At 38.3% G+C, this 17,246-nt stretch overlaps 1 long non-coding RNA gene across 1 annotated transcript in view; it reads right to left on the reverse strand.

Annotated features, from left to right (window-relative positions):
* Nucleotides 1–809: 809 nt before the first annotated feature.
* LOC106997176 (uncharacterized) overlaps nt 810–17,246 on the reverse strand; it is a 43,031-nt gene continuing 26,594 nt past the window's right edge. Inside the window, exons 3-6 of the long non-coding RNA XR_003727048.2 lie at nt 4,707–4,796; nt 4,123–4,186; nt 2,298–2,402; nt 810–1,462 (exon numbers count right to left, since the gene is read on the reverse strand). This is a non-coding gene — a long non-coding RNA (uncharacterized LOC106997176). The remainder of the gene's footprint in view (nt 1,463–2,297; nt 2,403–4,122; nt 4,187–4,706; nt 4,797–17,246) is intronic.

Genomic DNA, 17,246 nt, shown 5'->3' on the forward strand with positions numbered 1-17,246 from the left:
AGACATACTGCTTTCAGCAGGGTGCAGGTCACCCTAATGACAATACCCTGTTTGGCGGGAAAGGGACCAATGGACCCAGCTTTTGGACTATAAACAATACAAATGGTAAAAATCTTATTACAAAGTTACTTTCAATACTATCTAACAGTAGATAATTTTATCTTTAAGATAAAATTTTAGGTTTGCAAACTTTTATTTTCAACGGAAAATTGTTGTTAAATCCAGACTCTATCTGTGTTTTCCTCCCTCCACCTAAAATTCCACCTGCCTTTCTTCAATTGGCAAACTCCTAATGAATCTCAGGCCCCAGCTAAAATACCATTTCTTCTGTGAAGTCTTTTTTGAATTTCTCAGGGAGGGGTAATACTCTGTACAGGGTCCTCATAAGAGTTTTTAAAGCCTCTATAATAGCATAGTAGCATTCGTTACACTAACTCTGTCTCTCTTTTATTTTTGTTTTTTGTTTTTTGTTTGTTTGTTTGTTTGTTTGTTTTTTTGAGACGGAATCTCGCTCTGTTGCCCAGGCTGGAGTGCAGTGGTGCGTTCTGAGCTCACTGCAAACTCTGCCTCCCGGGTTCACGCCATTCTCCTGCCTCAGCCTCCTGAGTAGCTGGGACTACTGGTGCCCGCCATGACGCCAGGCTAATTTTTTGTATTTTTTTTTTTTAGTAGAGACGGGGTTTCATCATGTTAGCCAAGATGGTCTCGATCTCCTGACCTCGTGATCCTCCCACCTGGGCCTCCCAAAGTGCAGGGATTACAGGCGAGAGCCACTGCGCCAGGCCACTAACTCTGTTATATTTCTTCTCTTTCTCTAAAGGAGAAGGATCTAAAGTATCTAGACATCGTACAGTGTACGACACATAGTAGATGCTGACTTAGGCTTCCAATTCTATGCCTATGGGCTACTTAGAGCTGTGTTCTATACCTATTGGTGTCAGTTGTTACTTCATTTTACATCTAAAGAACCTATTGGTTACGAAAATCATATCTCTTTCTGTACAATTAGGACCTCCTATTTCCCCCCACTTTAATAGTGAGCCACACAATCCCAGACACTGTGCTAGTCATGGGCAATCACAAGGTGAACAACTTACAGCCCATTTTCTCAAGGATCTCATAATCTCATATATAAATAATGGTGATTTACCTACTCTGTACCACTTCTGAGTATTAGGGTTTGGATCCAACAGGCATTTATTTGGAGATGGAGATAAACAATGTAGAAAAAAATAATTACACATATTGTTTTCATTGAGCAAAAATAATTTTTTTTCACTAAAGAAGACTTGAAGGTTAAAATTATATTATTGCAAGTAAAGACAAAGCAATCTGTTTCCTTGTCAAAATTCTGATACTGACAGAGTGCAAACAGAGGTTGGCAGGTATTCAGCCGTCTCCCAATGATGCTTCCTCAGTGCCAAACTTCCCATTTAAAGTTCTCATTCTAATTCAACAAAGCCTGAAGGTAAAGAAAGCATAGGAATAATGAAAAAGCTCAAAACTATAAAATTAAAAATCTCACTTGCCTGTGAATCACTAAAGGAAGGTGGATACAGGGCTTCCAAAGCATGAGGGAGCACACTCACTGTATGGATATTGGCATTTACACCCCACCCCCCGACCCCCACCCCACAGACACACTTCTTCAGAAAGGCATTTTCAGTTCACTGTCTTCTCTAGAAACTCAGAGAAAACAGCAAAAGCAAGACAAAATGGGGATACAATTTATTTTACAATGAAGTAATTATGAATTCCAATTAAAACCACAATGCCTACTGAGTGCATACTGTGAACTAGAAATCAGTCTAAATGCTTTCTGCTAATTAATTGAGAACACATACACAGCTCCCTAAAATAAGTGTCGCAGCCCTAATAGACGCATCCAATGATCCTTTGATTAAGGCAAGATCCCATGTCAGATCCCTGTTCCACTCAGATTCTCCTTAGAATAAAAGATGAATAAAAATAAGAGGTTTCTTGTTGTTGTAATTGTTGTTTGCTCATTTGCTTTTTGTCTCTGACTTAGTGTCTTTGTTGAAAAAGACTTTTGGAAGTAAAATGCTGAGAAGGAAGAGGAAACAAACTTCAGACCTTAATAAGGAAAATCTGTAACCATAAGAATTATAAGTGGCAAAATCTTATTCATTCATAGTTTGTTGTAAAGCATGGCTACCCATATTTTGCCATACTTCATCTTCAGTCATACCTGCATGGATATTTTGCTAACCTGAAAGGCACTCTGTGGACCAGACATTCAGGAGGCCTATGTTTTGCCACTCATTAGATATACTTACCTGTGTCACTTGAATATTTATTTTTCTCTAATTTTATTAATTATGTTCTTCAGTTTCCAGAATAGCAGGCAACATACTTCTGGGCGTGTTCTCTTTCATTTGAATCTGTAAGAATTCATGATGGTCATAATGTATATGTTATTTGTGGGTAATGAAAAAACAAATATACAAGCATTCATATTTTCATATATGCCTTCTGCAAAAATGTAAGTATATAGAAGGTTTCAGTCAGTGTTAATGATTGAAACACAAAGATCTATCAATCATGATTATCATATCACAAAATTCATTATGCTTTTGATATGCTTGGAACTATGTGTATTTTATTGTATCATCCTTGCAAGAACTCTGTAAGGTTATTAATATCCTTACTTATGCGGAAGGGGATTGAGACTTTGAAATGTTAAACATCTTGGCCAAGTTCCTAATAACTAATAAGTGACAGAGTAACTAATAAGTGACAGAGTCGGAGTTTGAATCCAGATATACCTAAGCTTAAGGTTCACATTTTTAATAATTACCGATTTTCTTCTCCTCTGAGTGATGGAATTTCCTTAAAGATAGATATGTAGGCACTTGTATCTAGTCCCAAGCAATGTTGTAAATGTTCTAATAGAGATCAGAAAGGAAGTAATAATTGCTCTCTAGCTAAGAGGAGAATAATGGACCTGTTTTTGAAGAATGAGTAGATTTTCAGACAGAGAAGCAAACAAAAATTATGTAGGCAAAGGCAAAGAAATGTACAGAATGGTTAGACTTTGAGAATTTAAATTGTGGATAGAGAATTGCTAAGGCCTGTGAATGGTGGAAGTGAAAGCTGAGGTTTGAAAAACAGATTCGAGCTAGATTATAAAGATTCATGAACACTATATACAGAAATCAGGATTTCACATTTTCCTGAACATTTCCTGAATCTAACTATCAAACTTAATGAAAGTTTTAGTAAATATCAAAAGCAGGTTTAGTAAATATCAAAGGCAGGTTCTGTAGTCCTTTTTGCTTTCAACTTTTCTACCACCATCACATCACATCAGCCAACTTACTTAATATTGCCGGGATATGATTCCTATGTTTTAATTCATCTGTAACCTATTTAGAAACTGACACATTATCAAATGAAACATGGTCTTATATGATAGGGATCTGTGAATGGTACAGGAAATATATAAGAGTTGAATAATTCATATGTAGGAGTGACACTTGGAGGGAAGTAGGTCATGGAAATATGCATAGTGGTGAAGAGCATGAGCACTAGAGTTGGGTCTAAGTACTAATAAACCTAATAACCTCAAACTTTGTGTGATCCTGAAGACATGATTTACCTTTTAGTTTATTCTTAAGTAGTGACAGCAATGAAAGTATAATGAATGATCAATAAATATTGATTAGTCAAAGATTCTGAGAGGATAGAAATTGATGATAGTCATTCAGGAAGGGCAATGGAAGAACAGGAAATAAGACACAGGTACAGGTATGTCCCATGCTAGGAGTAACTAGAATGAGTATAGAAGTTGAGAAATCCAGGTAAATTTGAGTTGGATATGCCAGAATCATGTTTGAGGCAGCATAGTACAATGGAAAACACACTGGATTCCCCACTAGGCCACTTTGACAGTCTTCTGTATTTAGCACTTAACCACTCTCCTGAAACAATTTTTTTAATCCATAAAACATGTTTAATTGTTCAGAAGCACATAGGAGACTGTTTAGCATGAAAAATTCAATATGTATTATTAGGACGTCCATCTTTCACAGAGCTATATGGCAATTTTATTATATCTATGACTCGCACATGTACAACCCAATACTGTATTGGAAGACTCACCTGGTTCTAACATTTAAGCATTGGATAATGTCCTCCCGCATAATTTGTGATAAAGAACTCTTTCCTACAAAACAGGTTCATAAATGTTATACTTGAATATAAAAGCATACTACCAAATAAACAGATTTAGGGTAAAGAAAGCAGTAAACTTTCTGTTAACTCCTCTTAGATCTAAAATTCCCAGAGCCACAATGTATACATTATATTAAAGAATTTTTAAAATCTTGGGGGAAATAATCTTTCTTAACTTTGTTTAACTCAGACCTTCCCACACTTATTTGACCACTGAACCATTTTTATCGTGAAATATTTGTTAATAGTCAATGGAACTGTGGCACCTAGGGTTCTACTTTGGTTAATAATACAGGTTAGAGCTGTAGTAAACTGAAGACTTGACTAGGGCTGGAGGATCATTTTTCACATGGCTGTTGGCAGGAGGTCTCAGTTTTTCATCACATGAACCTCTCCACAAGGCTGCCTAAATGTCCTCATGACATCACAACTGGCTTTTTCCATGGTAAGTGATCCCAAAGAGATAGAAAGGCAAAAGCCCCAATGTTTTTTGTGACAGTCTCAAAAATTACCCAGATGGTCACTTCTGGCATATTCCGTTTGTTTCAAGTGACTCACTAAGTCCAGCGCACCTTCCAGGGGAGAGATATTAAGCTCCATCTCTAAAAGGAAAGAATGTCAGAGAAGTAATTAACAGATCTTAAAGTCACTCTATATTGGCCTTTTGAATGTAGGGAGGGAAGCTCCGCAACTTGCTTACTTGATATATTAGCCTGTTCTTATGCTACTAATGAAGACATACCCAAGACTGGGTAATTTATACAGAAAAAGAGGTCTCACATGGCTAAGGAAGCCTCATAATCATTGTGGAAGGCAAAAGAGGAGAAATGCACATCTTACATGGAGGCAGGCAAGAGAGAGCATGTGCAAGGGAGCTCCCTTTTATAAAACCATCAGATCTTGTGAGACTTATTCACTATCACGGGAACAGCACAGTAAAAACCTGCCCCAGTGATTCAATTACCTCCCAATGGGTCCTTCCCATGACACATGGGGGTTATTACAATTCAAAGTGAGATTTGGGTAGGGAAACAGAGCCAAACCATATCATTCGACTCCTGGCCCCTTCCAAATGTCATGTCCTCACATTTCAAAATCAATCATGCCTTCCCGATAATCCCCCAAATCTTAACTAATTCCTGCATTTACTCAAAAGTCCAACTCCCAGGTCTAATCTGAGACAAGGCAAGTCCCTTTTGCCTATGAGCCTGTAAAATCAAAAGCAAGTTATTTACTTCCTGGATACAATGGAGGCACAGGCATTGGGTAAATATGTCCATTTCAAATGGGAGAAATTGACCAAAATGAAGGGGCTACAGGCCTCATACAAGTCTGAAATCCAGAGGGGCTGTCAAATCTTAAAGCTCCAGTATAATCTCCTTTGACTTCACGTCTCATATCTAGGTCACATTGATGCCAGAGATGCATTCCCATGGCCTTGAGAAACTCCACTCCTGTGGCTTCATGGGGCTCAGCCTCCTTCCTTGCTGCCTTTGTGGGCTGGCATTGAGTGTCTGTGGTTTTTCCAGGTGCACAGTGCAAGCTGTCAATGGATCTACCATTCCGGGATCTGGAGGATGGTTGCCCTCTTCTCACAACTCCACTACACAGTGCCCCACTGGGGACTCTGTGTGGGGGCTCCAACCCCACATATTCCTTCTGCATTACCCTAGCAGAGGTTCTCAACAAGAGCCCCGCCTCTGCAGAAAACTTCTGCCTGGACATCCAGGTGTTTCCATACATTCTCTGAAACCTGGGCGGAGGTTCCTAAACCTCAATTATTGACTTCTGTGCACCCACATGCCCAACACCATCTGGATGCTGCCGAGACTTGGGGCTTGCATTGTCAGAAGCAATGGCCTGGGCTATATATTGGCCCCATTTAGCTACAGCTGGAGCAGCTGGGACACAGGACACTAAGTCTCAAGACTGCACACAGCAGAGATCCTTGGACCTGGCCCAGGAAACCATTTTTTTCCCTCGTAGGTCTCTGAGCCTGTGATTGGAGGGGTTCCGGTCACTGACATGCCCTGAAGACATTTTCCCCATTGTCTTGGTGATTAGCATTTGGCTCCTCATTACTTATGCAAAGTTCTGATGCCAGCTTGAATTTCTCCCCAGAAAATTGGCTTTTCCTTTCTACATTTTCACTCTGCAAATTTTTCAAACTTTTATGTTCTGCTCCCTTTTGAACACTTTACTACTTAGAAATTTCTTCCCCCAGATACCCTAAATCATGTCTCTCAAGTTCAAAGTTTCACAGATCTCTAAGGCAGGGACAAAATGCCACCAGTCTATTTACATAGCAAGAGTGATCTTTACTCCAGCTCCCAACAAGTTCCTTATCTCCATCTGAGACCACCTCAGCCTGGACTTTACTGTCCATATCACTATCAGCATTTTGGTTAAAGCCATTCAACATGTCTCTAGGAAGTCTCAAACTTTCCCACACCATTCTGTCTTCTGAGTCCTTCAAGTCTCTAGGAAATTTCAAACTTTCCCACACCATTCTGTCTTCTGAGTCCTTCAAGTCTCTCGGAAGTTCCAAACTTTTCCACATTTTCCCATCTTCTGAGCCCTCCAAACTCTCCCAATCTCTGTCTGTTACCCAGTTCCAGTTGCTTTCACATTTTCAGATATCTTTACAGCAGCACCCCACTACCTGGTTACTGTATTAGACTGTTTTTGCACTGCTAATAAAGACATACTTGAGACTGGGTAATTTTTAGAGAAAAAGAGATTTCATGGACTCACAGTTCTGCATGGATGAGGAAGCCTCACAATCACAGCAAAAGGCGAAAGAGGAGAAAGGCACATCTTACAGGGTGGCAGGCAAGAAAGAGCATGTGCAGGGGATCTCCCTTTTATAAACCATCAGATATCATGAGACTTATTCCCTATCATGAGATCATCACAGGAAAAGCCTGCACCCATAATTCAGTTACGTCCCAAAGGGTCCCTCCTACAACACATGGGGATTATTACAATTCAAGGTGAGATGTGGGTGGTGATACAGAGCCAAGCCATACCACTCAGTTACCTCCTTGTTTCCCCTGCATCCTTAATGTTTCACTGTAGAAATCCCAGGTCTTCCTCAAAATGGTGTTTAAATCCATTTTTTGTCTAGATGATTATTAATTTAGAAAACATTCCAAGTAAATATTATATGCATCACTTATCTGCACAGAGTAATTATTTTGTGAATTCTGGTTAAGTTTCACTGAGAAAGACTTCTTTCATTTAAATACTCTAGGAAATATAATGTGAGGGACCTAGTTATGTTTAATAATAATTGTACTAGCCATGAGTTCTCCAAATTCTGAGACAATTGAGAAATGCAGAAAGTGTGATTTAAGAATGGCTCCATATGTTAAACCTTGAAACTGCAAAACATTCCCTAGGCAAGATTAGGCTCTTATATTTAGATAACATTGCAGTGATAACAATTTGATTTTTACTTTAGCAGGAATATTAGCTATTTCTGTATGTTTCTTTTAAAAATGTAAGTAAAATGGGACTTTTAATACAAGAAACGTGACAGACTCAGACATTCTGGATTTTGGTATCGATCGCATGAACTTGGGAAAACTATACCACCCTCATTAGCCTGGTAATTTTCTGTAAAAACAAAATAAATATATTGCTAAATTAGATAGTCTAAGTGCCATCTGTTGAAAAATGCTTTGGTCCTACTATTCCTACTTATTTTTAAATGAATTCCTGGCAAAATCTTAATGCTACAAGCTGTTCTGATTTCTAAGGTGACAAAAGACAGATGTTTTAAGTGAACAAAAATATATGCACTAATACTCAGGAAAAGCTATTTTTTAATTGTTTTTTGACCTGTAAAAGATATAATCCAAGTGCTAGACATGATTCTGTGGAAAACATATATGTATTCGTAACATTCATAAAACCCTCTATGTTTATACAAGGTCCACGTAAATATTGTTCCTCTTAAAATAAACTATCTGAATAATTGAAATGGCTTAATCCAAATAATCAAGCATGCAGCAAACTACCAGAAGACAGGTGAGTGATGTTTGTTTATTTAAATAAGAAAAAGAGAACCAAATTATGTCACCAGGGATTAAAATAACACATTGCAGGCAATTGTGTCTCATAATTCATAACAAAATAAAACAAAAAAGGTGGACTTGGTGGTGGTTCAACGCTAAGGAATTAGGGCTGTTTCAGGTCTGTTCCATTATTGATCTGCTCAATGAAGTCCCATCAGCTGGAATGAAGGGCCTAGAAAATGGGGCTTTTGACACAAGCAAATATATAATGTCCACTGTGCACAGGCATCATGACCAAGTGGCTGCAGTCAGCTAGTAAGACTTGCAACATAAATAGTCTCTGATGAAAACTCATGCTGTATTTTGTACACCTGGGAGAATTTTTTTAAAAACTAGGAGCTTTAAAGAGAGAAGGTGCTGATGTGTGAGCTAGTGTCACCATTACTTCCCATTGTGGGGTGAGCAAGTACTATGGGTGAAGTAACCTTCTCCTCACCAAGCAGACCCTATTGAACCTTCTTGCTGTGTGTGGTTTCTTTACCTATGCATCTAAATAAGTTCTATTTTTAGGTTTGATAGATCCTCAATTCTTGTTTTGGGTTCACTGCTTTTATAAAATTTACCCTAAAGTGTCAGACCACCTAAAGACAACTAGAACTATATGAGAATCATGTAGGTGCCTCTCTGTCTTATGTTTAACAAACACATATTTAGCATGTAAATTCTGCCAAGCCTAATGCTGAAATCTTCATGTACGTTGTATTAGTCTGTTCTTTCATTGCTATAAAGAAATATCTGAGAGTGGATAATTTATAAAGAATAGTGGTTTAATTGGCTCATGGTTCCACAAGATGTTCAGGAAGCATGATGCTGGCCATTGTCATCTGGGGAAGCCTGGGGAATTCTACAATCATGGCAACAGACAAAGGGGAAGTGTCTCCTCTTACATAGCCAGAGCACGAGTAAGAGAAAGAGGGGAGGTGGCATGTGCTTTTAAACAACCAGGTATCACAAGAACTCACTTCATGAAAACAACGCCAAAGGGGAATGGTGTTAAACCATGAGCAACTACCCTCATGATCCAATCACTTCCCCCACCTCCAAAATTAAGGATTACACTTCAAAATAAGATTTGGTTTGGGACACAGATCCAAAACATATCATTTGCCCCTGGCCCCTCCCAAATCTCATGTCTTTCTCACAATGCAAAATACCATCATGTCTTCCCAACATTCCCCCAAAGTGTTGACTCATTTCAGCATTAACTCAAAAGTCCACAGTCTGAAGTCTTATCTGAGACAAAGCTAGGCCCTCCTGCCTATGAGCCTGTAAAATGAAAAACAAGTTAGTTATTGACAGGGTACAATGTGGGTATAGACATTGGGTAAACAAAACTTTGTCAAAAGGGAGAAATTGAAAAAAGAAAGCGGTTACAGGCCCCATGCAACTCCGAAACCCAGAAGGGCAGTCATTAAATCTGAAGGCTCCAAAATAATCTTCTTTTATTCCATGTACCACCTCCAGGGAACGCTGGTGCAAGGGGTGGGCTCCCAAAGCTTTGGGCAGCTCTGCTTCTGTCTCTGCTTCAGCTCTGCTTCAGCCTCCACAGTCACTCTAATGGGCTGCTTTTGAGCGCCTATGGCCCTTTCAGGTGCAAGGGTGCAAGCTGCTAGTGGATCTACCATTCTAGGGTCTACAAGATCATGGCTGTCTTCTCACAGCTGCACTAGGCAGTGACCCAGTGGGAACTCTGCATGGGAGCTCCAACTCCATATTTCCCCTCCTCACTGACCTAGTAGAGCTTCTCTATAAGGGCTCTGTCCCTGAAGCAGGTTTCTGCCTGGACATCTAGGCTTTTCATAGATCATCTGAAATCTAGGCAGAGACACCTAATCCTCAATTATTGTGTTCTGTGGACCTGCAAACTTAACACCACATGGTAGCTGCCAAGGCTTATGACTTGCACCCTCTGAAGCAGTTACCTGAGCTGTTCCTGGATCCCTTTGAGCCACGACTGGCTCAGGAGTGGCTGGGATGCAGGGAGCAGTGTCCCAAGGCTGTACAGGGCAACAGGGCCCTGGGGGCCTGGCCCATGAGACCATTCTTCTCTCCAAGGCCTCTGGGCCTGTAATGAAAGGGCCTGCCCCGAAGGTCTCTGAAATGCCTTGAAGGCCTTTTGTCCATTATGTTGGAAGCTTTTAGCATTTGCCTTCCTTTTAGTTACACAAATTTCCTTTTTTATGATTGGTGCACAACTGTTTATTTACATAAAAATTAATAAACAAATGTATATACTCAATGTGGTTATCCCATTTCATATCCATACAACAATTTTGTTTCCTCTAGTTACAATGAACTCAAATATAGTCACACATTGTCCTGTTTTCTGACATGAGAATGTTTGGGATTGAAGTTTCTTCAAAAAGGGGAGTTCACCAAGAAATCATCATGAAACCTGACTTTCATGGGGAATCAAGACAAAAGAAAGGCATCAGAAAAAAAGACAAAGAGGGGGAAAAAAACTATGTATGAAGGAAGATTTACAAACATCATAAATGTTCTCAACAGTGTTGTCATAATCCAGAAACACCCCAACCCATCCCAAAGGTCTTTGCACATAATGAGTTAAGGTTAATGAGATGGAGAGGGTATAAAGATTGTTTTTCTTTAAAGGAAATAGAAAAACTACTCTCTCAAAAGTAAGCATATTATTGGCATTTGTTGTCCTTGAATCTTTTTTTGTTATTTATTTATTTTTCAAAAAGTTATTGGTGTACAAGTGGTATTTGGTTACACGAGTAAGTTCTTTAGTGCCGACTTGTGAGATATTGGTGCACCCATCACCCAAGCAGTATACACTGCACCATATTTATAGTCTTTTAGCCCTCACACCACTCCCACTCTTCCCCTGAAGTCCCCATTTTATCATTCTTATGCCTTTGTGTCCTCATAGCTTAGATTCCAGAAATCGTTGAGAACATACCGTGTTTCATTTTCCATTCCTGAGATACTTCACTTAGAATAAGAGTCTCCAGTCTCATTCAAATCACTGCAAATGCCATTAATTCATTCCTTTTTTATGGCTGCGTAGTATTCTATCATATATATATATATACACCACAGTTTCTTTATCCACTTGTTGATTGATGGGCATTTGGGTTGGTTCTACAATTTTGCAATTGTGAATTGTGCTGCTATAAACACGCATATGCAAGAATCTTTTTTGAATAATGACTTCTTTTCCTCTGGGTAGATGCACAGTAGTGGAATTGCTGGATCAAATGGTAGTTCTACTTTTAGTTCTTTAAGGAATCTCCATGTTGTTTTCCATAGTGACTGTCCTTGTTTGCATTTCCACCAGCAGTGCAGAAATGTTCCCTGTTCACCGCATCCTTGACAACATCTACTGTTTTTTTTTTTTTTTTTTAATGGCCATTCTCACAGGAGTCAGGTGGTATTGTGACATGGTTTTGATTTTCATTTCCCTGATCACTAGTGACGTTGAGCATTTTTTCATATGTTTATTTGCCATTTGTGTATCTTATTTTGAGAATTGTCTATTCATGTCCTTAGCCCACTTTTTGATGGGATTGTTTGTTTTTCTCTTACTGATTTGTTTGAGCTTGTTGTAGATTCTGGATATTAGTCCTTTGTGTATAGATTGTGAAGATTTTCTCCCCCTTTATGTGTCGCCTGTTTACTCTGCCAACTGTTCCTTTTGCCATGCAAAAGCACTTTAGTTTAATTAGGTCCCAGCTATTTGTCTTTGTTTTTATTGAATTTGCTTTCATGTTCTTGGTCATAAAATTTTTGCCTAAGCCAATGTCTACAAGGGTTTTTTCAATGTTATCTTCTAGAATTATTATAGTTTCAGGTCTTAGGTTTAAGTCTTTAATCCATCTTGCATCAATTTTTGTATAGGGTGAGAGATGAGGATCCAGTTTCATTCTCCTACATGTGGCTAGCCAATTATCTCAACACCATTTGTTGAAAAGGATGTCCTTTCCCCCACTTTATGTTTTTGTTTGCTTTGTTGAAGATCAGTTGGCTGTAAGTATTTGGGTTTATTTCTGGGTTCTCTATTCTGTTCCATTGGTCTATGTGTCTATTTTTGTATCAGTAGCATGCAGTTTTGGTGACTATGGCCTTATAATATAGTTTGAAATCAGGTAATGTGATGCCTCCAGATTTGTTCCTTTTGCTTAGTCTTACTTTGGCTATGTGGGCTATTTTTCAGTTCCATATAAATTTTAGAATTGTTTTTTCTAATTCTGTGAAGAATGATGGTGGTATTTTGATTGGAATTGCATTGAATTTGGAGATTGCTTTTGGCAGTAAGGTCATTTTCACAATATTGATTCTACCCATCCATGAGCATGGGATATGGGAGGTGTTTCCATTTGTTCGTGCCATCTGTGATTTCTTTCAGCAGTGTTTTGTAGTTTTCCTTGTAGAGATCTTTCAACTCCTTAGTTAGGTATATTCCTAAGTATTTTATTTATTTATTTATTTATTTACTTGCAGTTATTGTAAAAGGAGTTGAGTTCTTGATTTGATTATCCACTTGGTCACTGTTGGTGTAGTGAAGAGCTACTAATTTGTGTATGTTAATCTTGTATCCAGAGACTGCTGAATTATTTTATCAGCTCTAGGAGCTTTCTGGTGGAGTCTTTAGGTACCTTTTCAAGGTAAACGATTATATCGTCAGCAAACAGTGACAGTTTGACTTCCTCTTTACCAATTTTGATGTCTTTTATTTCTTTCTCTTGTCTGATTGCTCTGGCTAGGAATTCCAGTACTATGTTGAAGAGGAGTAATGAGAGTGGGCATCCTTGTCTTGTTCCAGTTCTCAGAAGGAGTGATTTCAACATTTACCCATTCAGTATTATGTTGACTGTGAGTTTGTCATAGATGGCTTTTATTGCATTAAGGTATGTACTTTGTATGCCAATTTTGCTGAGAGTTTTAATCATAATGGGATGTTGGATTATGTCAAATGCTTTTTCTGCATCTATTGAGGTGATCATGTGATTTTTGTTTTTAATTCTGTTTATGTTGTGTATCACATTTATTGACTTGCATATGTTAAACCATCCCTGCATCCCTGGTATGAAACCCACTTGATCATGGTGGATGATCTTTTTGATATGTTGTTGGATTCAGCAAGCTTGCATTTTGTTAAGGATTTTAGCATCTATGTTAATCAAGGATGTTGGTCTATAGTTTTCTTTTTTGGTTATGTCCTTTACTGGTATTGGTATTAGGGTGATGCTGGCTTCATGGAACGAATTAGGGAGAGTTCCTTCTTTCTCTGTCTTGTGGAATAGTGTCAAAAGGATTGGTACCAATTCTTCTTTGAATGTTTGGTAGAATTCTGCTGGGAATCCATCTGGTCCTGGACTTTTTTGTTGTTCTCAGTAATTTTTAAATGACTATTTCAATCTTGCTGCTTTTTATTGGTCTATTCAGGGTATCTAATTCTTCTTGATTTAAGCTAGGAGAGTTATATTTTTCCAGTAATTTATTTAACATCTCTTCTAGGTTTTCTAGCTTATATATGTAAAAGTGTTCATACTAGCCTGTAAGAATCTTTTATATTTCAGTGGTGTCAGTTGAAATATCTCCTGTTTTGTTTCTTAGTGAGGTTATTTGGATTTTTCTCTCTTCTTGGTTAATCTTGTTAATGGTCTATCAATTTTATTTATCTTTTCAAAAAACCATTTTTTGGTTTCACTTACCTTTTGTATTGTTTGTTTGTTGTTGTTTCAATTTCACTTAGTTCCTCTCTGATCTTGGTTATTGCCTTTCTTCTGGTGGGTTTGGGTTTGGTTTATTCTAGTTTCTCTAGTTTCTTGAGATGTAACCTTGGAATGTCAGTTTGTGTTTTTCCATTCTTTTTGATTAAGCCACTTAGGGCTATAAACTTTCCTTTTAGCACTGTCTTGGCTGTATCCCAGAGGATTTGATAGGTTGTGTCATTATTGCCATTCAGTTTGAAGAATTTTTAATTTCCATCTTGATTTCATTTTTGACCCAGTGCTCATTCAGGAGCATGTTATTTAATTTCCATGTATTTGTATGGTTTTGAAGGTTCCTTTTGGAGTGGATTTCCAGTTTTATTCTACTGTGGTCTTCATACAATTCTAATTTTCTTAAATTTATTGAGGCTAGTTTGATAGCCTATCATATAGTCTATCTTGGAGAAAGTTCCATGCACTGTTGAATATAATGTGTATTCTGTGGTTGTTGGATGAAATCTTCTGTATATATTTGTTAAGTCCATTTGTTCCAAGGTATAGTTTAAAACCATTCTTTGTTGACTTTCCGTCTTGATGACCTGTCTAGTGCTGTCAGTGGAGTATTCAAGTCCCTCTTTTTTGTTGTGTTGCTGCCTATCTCATTTTTTAGGTCTATTAGTTTTATAAATTTGGGAGCTCCAGTGTTAGGTGCATATATGTTTAAGATTGTGATATTTTTCCTCTTGGACAAGGCCTTTTACCATCACATAGTAGCCCTGTTTGTCTCTTTTAACTGTTGTTGTTTTAAAGTTTGTTATGTCTGATATAAGAATAGCTACCACTGTTGCTTTTGGTGTCCATTTACATGAAATGCCTTTTTCCACCCCTTTACTTTAAATTTTTGTGAGCTTTATGTGTTAGGTGAGTATTCTGAAGGCAGCAGATGGTTGGTTGGTGAGTTCTTTTCCATTCTGTGGTTCTGTATCTTTTAAGTGGAGCATTTCAGACATTCACATTCAGTGTTAGTATTGAAATATGAGGTACTGTTGCATTCACCATGATATTTGCTGCCTGTGTATTTTTATTTTCTTGTTTTTTTTTTTGTTGTTGTTGTTGTTGTTTTTGCTTTTTAACTTGTATTTTTGTTTTACAGGTCCAGTGTGATTCATGCTTTAAAGAGGTTCTATTTTGTGTTTCCAGGATTTGTTTCTCAAGGTTTAGAGCTCCTTTTAGCAGTTCTCGTAGTGGTGGCTTGGTAGTGGCAAATTCTCTCAGCTTTTGTTTGTCTGAAAAAGAGTGTATCTTTCCTTCATATATGATGCTTCATTTCACTGAATACAAAATTCTTGGCTGATAATTGTTTTGTTTGAGGAGACTGAAGATAGGACCCCAATCCCTTCTAGCTTTTAGGGTTTCTTCTGAGAAATCTGCTGTTAACCTGATAGGTTTTCTTTTATAAGTTACCTTGTGTTTTTGTCTCACAGCTCTTAGGATTCTTTCCTTCATCTTAACGTTGGATAACCTAATGACAATGCTCCTAGGTGAAGATCTTTCTGTGATAAATTTCCCAGGTGTTCTTTGTGCTTCTTGTATATGGATGTCTAGGTCTCTAGCAAGGCTGGGGAAGTTTTTCTTCATTATTTCCCCAAATATGTTTTCCAAGCTTTTAGAATAATCCTCATCCTCAGGAACAATGATTATTGTTAGGTTTGCTCATTTAACATAATCCCAGACTTCTTGGAGACTTTGTTCATATTTTCTTATTCTTTTTTCTTTGTCTTTGTTGGATTGGTTTGATACAAAGACGTTGTCTTCAAGCTCTGAATTTCTTTCTTCTACTTGTTCTATTTTATTGCTGAGACTTTCCAGAGCATTTCACATTTTTAAAACTATATCCAAAGTTTCCTGAATTTCTTATTGGTTTTACTTTAAGCTATTTATTTCCTTGACTATTTCTCCCTTCTTCTTGTGTCAGCTTTTGGATTTCCTTACATTGGGCTTCCCATTTCTCTGGTCCCTCCCTTTCTGATTAGCTTAATAACTAACCTCCTGAATTCTTTCTCAGGTAAATTAGGGATTTCTTCTCGATTTGGATCCATTTTTGGTGAACTTGTGTGGTTTTTGGGGGGTACTGAAGAGCCTTCTTTTGTTGTATTATTAGGGTCAGTTTTCTGGTTCCTTCTCATTTGGGTAGGCTGTATCAGAGAGAAGGTCTAGGGCTGAAGGTTGTTGTTCAGATTATTTTGTCCCATGGGGTGTTCCTTTGATGTACTACTCTCCCTCTTTTCTTATGGATGTGGCTTCCTGCGAACCGAACTGCAGTGATTGTTGTCTCACTTCTGGGTCTAGCCAACCAGCAAACCTACCTGGCTCTGGGCTGGTACTGGGGCATTGGGGGCTGTCTGCACAGATTCCTGTGATGTGAACCATCTATTGGTCTTTCAGCCTTGGATACAAGTGCCTGTTCCAGTGTAGGTGGTCGGGGGGTTAAATGGACTCCCCCTGAGTTCTTAGCTTTGGTGGCCCCAGGGTCTTGGCCCATGAAACCATTCTTCTTTCCAAGGTCTCTGGGCCTGTGATGGGAGAGGCTGCCCCAGAAGTCTCTGAAATGCCTTGAAGGCCTTTTGCCCATTGTGTTGGAAGCTATCAGCACTTGTCTTCCTTTTAGTTATTCAAATTTCTGCATTGGACTTCAACTGGTCCCCATAAAATGAGTTTTTCTTTTCTACTGCATTGCCAGGCTGCAAATTTTCCAAATTTTTATGGTCTACTTCTCTTTTAAATATAAGCAGTTTCAGGTCATTTCTTTGCTCACACATATGAGTATAGGTGTTAGAAGCAGCCAGGTCATTCTTGAGCACTTTGCTCCTTAGAAATTTCTTCCACTAGATACCCAGAATTATCATTCTCAAGTTCAAAGTTCCACAGATTCCCTAGAACAGAGGCACAATGCAGCCACCCTCCTTGCTAAAACATGACACATGTGACCTTTGCTCCAGTTCCCAATAAGTTCTTCATCTCCATCTGAGACCTTATTAGCATGGCCATCTTTGTCCATGTCACTATCACATTGGTCACAACTGTTCAACAATTCTTTCAGAAGTTCCAAATTTCTCTCATCTTCTTATCTTGTGAGCCCTCCACACTCTTCCAATCTCTGCCTGTTACCCAGTTCCAAAGTTGCTTCCACATTTTCAGGTATCTTTATAGAAATGCCCTACTCCTTGGTACCAATTTTCTGTATTAATCCATTCTCACATTGCTTTAAAGAAATATCTGAGAGTTGGTTTTATTT

Source organism: Macaca mulatta, chromosome 2, assembly GCF_049350105.2.
Source record: "Macaca mulatta isolate MMU2019108-1 chromosome 2, T2T-MMU8v2.0, whole genome shotgun sequence".
Taxonomy (NCBI): Eukaryota; Metazoa; Chordata; class Mammalia; order Primates; family Cercopithecidae; genus Macaca; species Macaca mulatta.